General features: G+C 34.4%; 1 long non-coding RNA gene across 1 annotated transcript; it reads right to left on the minus strand.

Annotated features, from left to right (window-relative positions):
- Positions 1-369: 369 nt before the first annotated feature.
- On the minus strand, positions 370-5,233 carry LOC143679439 (uncharacterized). The gene is made up of 3 exons (XR_013173766.1): positions 5,195-5,233; positions 4,941-5,073; positions 370-544 (listed from the first exon to the last, which is right to left on the minus strand). It is a non-coding gene; the product is annotated as an uncharacterized LOC143679439 (long non-coding RNA).
- Between the last annotated feature and the right edge of the window lie 484 nt (positions 5,234-5,717).

Consider the following 5,717-nt stretch of genomic DNA (forward strand, 5'->3'; position numbering starts at 1 on the left):
CCAGTGATCTTTGCTCATATAACTTGGTGTTTGCCAAAATGTAAGCTTACTTATGGAGTGTTCATTCTCAAAGATATATATTATACAGCAGAGTTTCCAGACATGGCCTACACATAAACTGAACTTATAAAATTTCAAAATACTATGATCTTACAAGTGAAATGAGCATGTGTGTTCCGTTCATTATGTATGACACAGACGGCATAATTGGAAATTCTCTGATAACTTCTATGTAGAAATCAATGTGCCAATTTGAAACTTACATGTGTATTAATAAAATGCAGCAGTAAATGGGATAGTTATTTAGAACTTATATGAATAAAAAGTTTTGCAGGGAGGAATATTTTTGTTTATTTTATTTTTTTACAATTACAGGTTCCAGATAGTAACCAAAAACATAGTGACTTCTAGTAGTTTTTATTGCTGATTTTAATTTCTCTGTGGAACATACATCTTCTTATAACCTGCATCCTGGTTGAATGGCTCCTAATGTGCAGTACTCACATGCCACTGGAGGTAAATCACTTCAGTCACCATGGAATATCTGTCTTCCAAATGCAGGAACAAGCACAGCAGACGAGTACACATATCCAAATGAGTCAGATAATGAAAATAATTGATGTAAAATTTAATTCACTACATTTTAGATGGTTTATTATGCCACAAAAGTTAACTGACACATATGATTAGTAGAGAACATGTGGAGTTAATTTCTAGGCATGTTGTGTTTCAACTCCTGTGGTGGTTATATATTAATTGTAGATAGATGTGGGTCTAAAATTCTGGAGGAAATTCTGTATTGCAGAGATGGGCTTCTCAATGAAGCTATGAGTTTACATAGGAAGGATGGGTAGGACTAAAGGCAGAACTTTAGCGGATACCAGTGTTATATAGATGGCAGAAAAGGAATTCAAAATGGAAAAAGAGAAGTGAGAGCAGGGTGAAATAAAAACTTTCCATATGACATCAAATTAGCAAAAAAATGGCCTTATTTTAAATTCAACTTATGACAAAATATTCAATCTATCAGTTCCTGGTCTGAAACCTTTAATTTCTATAATAGCATATTTAACAGATAATAGCTCTGATTGTTTCACACACACCTTTCTCTTTGAATTTTTGTACTTGTGGAGAACATTAATTTGATGATGTATGGTACACAATCAATAGACAGTAACCTAATTAACAAATGACGATGTATAAATGAATAAAACAAACAAATAAATAAGCAAAAGTATGTATGTACCAGAAATTCTCTGGAGTGAAGAAGAAGTATTCATTACAAAGCTATTATTAGAAAGTTAAATGCAAAATAATTTATGATTATGCTGCTATTGTTCGCATATTTCAGTAAGATATTTAATTATACTAAATACATATGAAAATAAATTTAAATTAGATACATTAGCATTAAATTAGGAAGGAAACAAATGTTTCTTATGATAATATATAACTATAATAAGTAACAATTCTATAAAACACACGAACATGTATTGATATTATAGTTTTTCTCTTATATGAATACAATGTGATTTCCTCTTGGTTTATAATTTAGATTTTTTTGCAAATACATACAAAATATTAATCAGATTATCTGCACAAAATTCAAATTGGTAATAACAAACATTTCATTTCCTTAAGGATTAAAAACAAAATTGGATAAATATATATTGATTGCAGCAATATTAAAATCCATTCAAATTTCACTTATGATTTAGAGAAATGGATTAGAAATAAACAGGAGAATGATATTCATATTTGCTTTTGATGCTACATGGTATTTTCTTAGTATACATTTTCCAAGGTATATGCATTCACAGATATTTAATTGGACAGAGTTGGAGAACTTTTGATGACATGTTTATATTCTTAGTATATTATTGTCTACACTGAGTCTCTCAACAAAACCTGGACCTCATATTTGGGTAGTCCAGAGACATTAATAATAGAAATGAAATGAGAAACACAACTTTCCTAGGAAAAATAGGTAAAATTTATTATCAAATACTGTGTCTAAACATTTTCTATTCATTATATCTATATATTTTAACACAACACAAAGTGTTGTTTCAATATTATAGATAGCATTGATTTTCTGATTACAATGATTTAATCCTTGCAAGGCATCATGATGAGAGGTTAAGCAGTTTATGAGCATGTATCATAAAAACATTACTTGCAATTACATGTTTTGGTATGCACTGTACTGACTTCTCCTATGTAAGATTAAAATAAATCAGTAGAAAATTTTAGGCAATTATGTGAAGACTATGGGAAGCAAAGTAATTGAGTCAAGTTGAGTGAGAATCTGAGAATATACTTCCTAATCTAAAGAGAATTATCTTTTTTTATTCTTTGATTCTATTGTTTGTATTATCAGTAGTTAAAATATATAAACACACATGTTAAAAAAGTGAAGAATCAGTTCAGCAGTGGAAATTTTAAAGGTATAAATGATTTAAAGAATTAAAAGAACATTCGGGAAAAAAAACAGATTTTAGAGCAACATTTCAAGAATGATTTCCAAGTTCCTAGAACTTTTCAAGTTTCTTAGAACTTTGCCATCAAATTAACCATTGCCTTTTTATATTTAAGTGTTCACATCACACGCACATGCAAGGTACGAGGTAGGTGATAGGTGACAGTCTTTTGCATGCGGACATCTAGTTGTCCCAGCATCATTTCTTGAAAATGACTTTTACTTATCTGCTGACTTGTCTTGGCACCTGTATTAGTTAGGGTTCTCTAGAGAAACAGATTCAACAGAGAACACTCACAAATATAAAATTTATAAAAGTGTCTCATGTGACCGCGGGGACGCAGAATCCAAAATCCACAGGGCAGGCTGTGAAGCCGATGATTCTGATGGAGGGTCTGGATGAACTCCACAGGAGAGGCTCGCCAGCTGAGACAGGAAGAGCCTGTCTCTTCTGAATCCTCCTTAAAAGGCTTCCAGTGATCAGATTAAGCATTACCCATTGCAGAAGACACTCCCCTTTGGCTGATTACAAATGTAATCAGCTGTGGATGTAGCTGACATGATAATGATTCAATTCTATGAAATGTCCTCATTGCAACAGACAGGCCAGCTCTTGCCCAACCCTTGCCCAACAAACAGCTACCACCACTTGGCCAAGCTGACACATGAATGCAACCATGACAGCCCCTTTGTCAAAAATCAATTGACTGATTGAGTTGCCCTATGACCTGGCAATACCACTACTCAGTATATACCCAGAAAAGCTGAAAGCAGTGACACAAACAGATATTTACACACCGGTGTTCATAGCAGCATTATTCACAATTTCCAAAAGATGGAAACAATCCAAGTGACCATAAACAGATGAGGAAATTGGCAAAATGTGGTATATATAAAATATGATAGAATATTATACTGCAGTAATATGAAATGATGTCCTGAATCATATGACAAGATGAATGAGTCTTGAGGACATAATGCTGAGTGAAATAAGGCAGATACAAAAGTATAGATACTGTATGATTCCACTTTTATCACCATGGTAAAGGTAAAATCAGAGGCTTATAATACAGAATATAGGGGACCTTGAGTTGCATGGAAGCAAGAGATGGGTGAAAGAATAGCTAATGAAATTGAACTTAATTGTAAGGGAATAATAGAAGTGAAGGTAAGTCACTAATGGGTCTATAAGTAATATTACCACATTGAAAGTAAATATGATTGAAAGGGGTTGTATAAACCCAAGTATTCCACTGATTAACACTACAAATATAAATAAGTTCTTGCATGAACTCCTGCAAAGGTATGACACTTGTACAAAGAAAGTTAAAGTTTGGGGTATAGGAGGAAAACTGCTATTGCTTGCCGTGGGCTATATTTAAGAGGAAGAAATCAATAGTGCCACAGCAACACCAGGGATAAATAATGGGGGAAGGACAAAAGTTAAGGAAGGGATTAGATTTTCCCTTCCTTTCCTAATCCACCGTAGGGGTGGGTTTATTAGTTATCTTTCTCTTGGGAACAATGAAATTATCTAAAATTGACAGTATTGATGGACTTCTGACTTTGGACATTATACGTGATGCCCAATGAATGGAGTTGGCTGAAGGATGCACTGAATGAGAAGTAGATTAGTGAATGACGATGTATAAATGTGATCAAATATTGTGCTGCTACAAAAAGGAATGAAGTTGTGAGGCATGAAACATTGTGAATGAGCCTGTGGGGCATTTGGTGATTCAAAACAAGCCAAAAACAGAAGAGCAAATATTGTAAGGTCTCATTTAGAAAATATTTATAAGAAGAACAGGGGCCTAGATTGTAAGCTTTTATAGCAGTCACATTTAGTCCAGAGTGTCAATTGTTATTTCTGGATTTTGAGACGCTGTTTATGTATGTATAACCTGGTATTTAGAGATAAGAATAAAACCAATTAGGTTGGGATTAAGGTAAATCAAAATATAAGGTTAAGGGAAATACTGTCTATATTGTAGAACTTCATCTACTCTTTGAGACCAAAGGAAGAAAATTTTATGTCCAGAACCTAAATTTTCTGTAGCACATAATCTAACTCAACCTTTTTGGATAGATAAATTAAACAATACAAACACAGCGAACACAGAATAAGAATGAGGACCTTTAACCCTGTATAGTTTAATGTAATACCTGCATACATCCCATAGACTATTAAGCAGAAAATCAAAAAGTATTGGCATCTTACCCCTTGAGGGATGGAAGAAAAAATACAGAACTATTAAACTTTAGCACAGGGAAAGCCCTGATACTGTGCCAAAAATTAGGGACACCCAAATCCATAGGCCACACCCTTTAGGTGAGGCTTGCTCTTGTGAAGCTTATGAATGTAGTGTAGAAGTTTAGCCGACCTATAGGGATGCCTAAGAGTTACATCTAGAGGACCTCTTTTGTTGCTCAGATGTGGCCAATCTCTCTCTAAACTCACCTGTACAAGTGAAATCATGTCCCTTCCCTCCTTGTAGGACATGGCATCCAGGGATGAAAGTCTTCCTGGCAATGTGGGAGATGAGTCCCAGGGATGAGTCTTGCCCTGACACCATGGGATCAACAATACCATCCTGACCAAAAAGGGGAAAGCAAGTATAATAAATATGGTATTAGTGGCTGAGAAATTTCAAATACAGTCAAGAAGCAACTCTTGAGGTCAAGCTTATGCAAGTTTCAGTTAGAAATTACTACCTATCATAACTTGCCAAACCCCAACCAAAACCATTCCTGCCAATTCTAAAGAACATCTACAGCATTACATAGGATTCTATAGAGGTTCCATGTGCTGTGGTAACATTCCAGAAGCCAACAACCTCTGGATGGGTCTTGATGGGTCCCTGGATTGCAAAAGTCCTGAAATGCAGTGGGGCCAGCCTCTCCAGAACATCAACTAGTTTCATCCCCTTACCCCATATTACTGACAGCCACTTCCAACAAGAAAAATTAGAATGTAGGCAGACCAAATACCCCTAAAGAGTAGGAGAGAGATCAAAGTTAATGGTTGAGTTATACAGAGAATGTAGGGTCTAACAAATGAGTATGATTGCTGAATCATTATGTTGATATTTCTCTTAGTTTCCAGTATCTTGAGCAGCTAGAAGCAGAAACCTACAATTGTGAAATTGCAACCCATTCCAAACTCTGAAATCTGTTCTACAACTAATCATTGTTATGTGCTTTGAAATTTATTGCTTATATATATATAATATATATT

The sequence above is a fragment of the Tamandua tetradactyla genome, chromosome 4, assembly GCF_023851605.1.
Source record: "Tamandua tetradactyla isolate mTamTet1 chromosome 4, mTamTet1.pri, whole genome shotgun sequence".
NCBI lineage: Eukaryota > Metazoa > Chordata > Mammalia > Pilosa > Myrmecophagidae > Tamandua > Tamandua tetradactyla.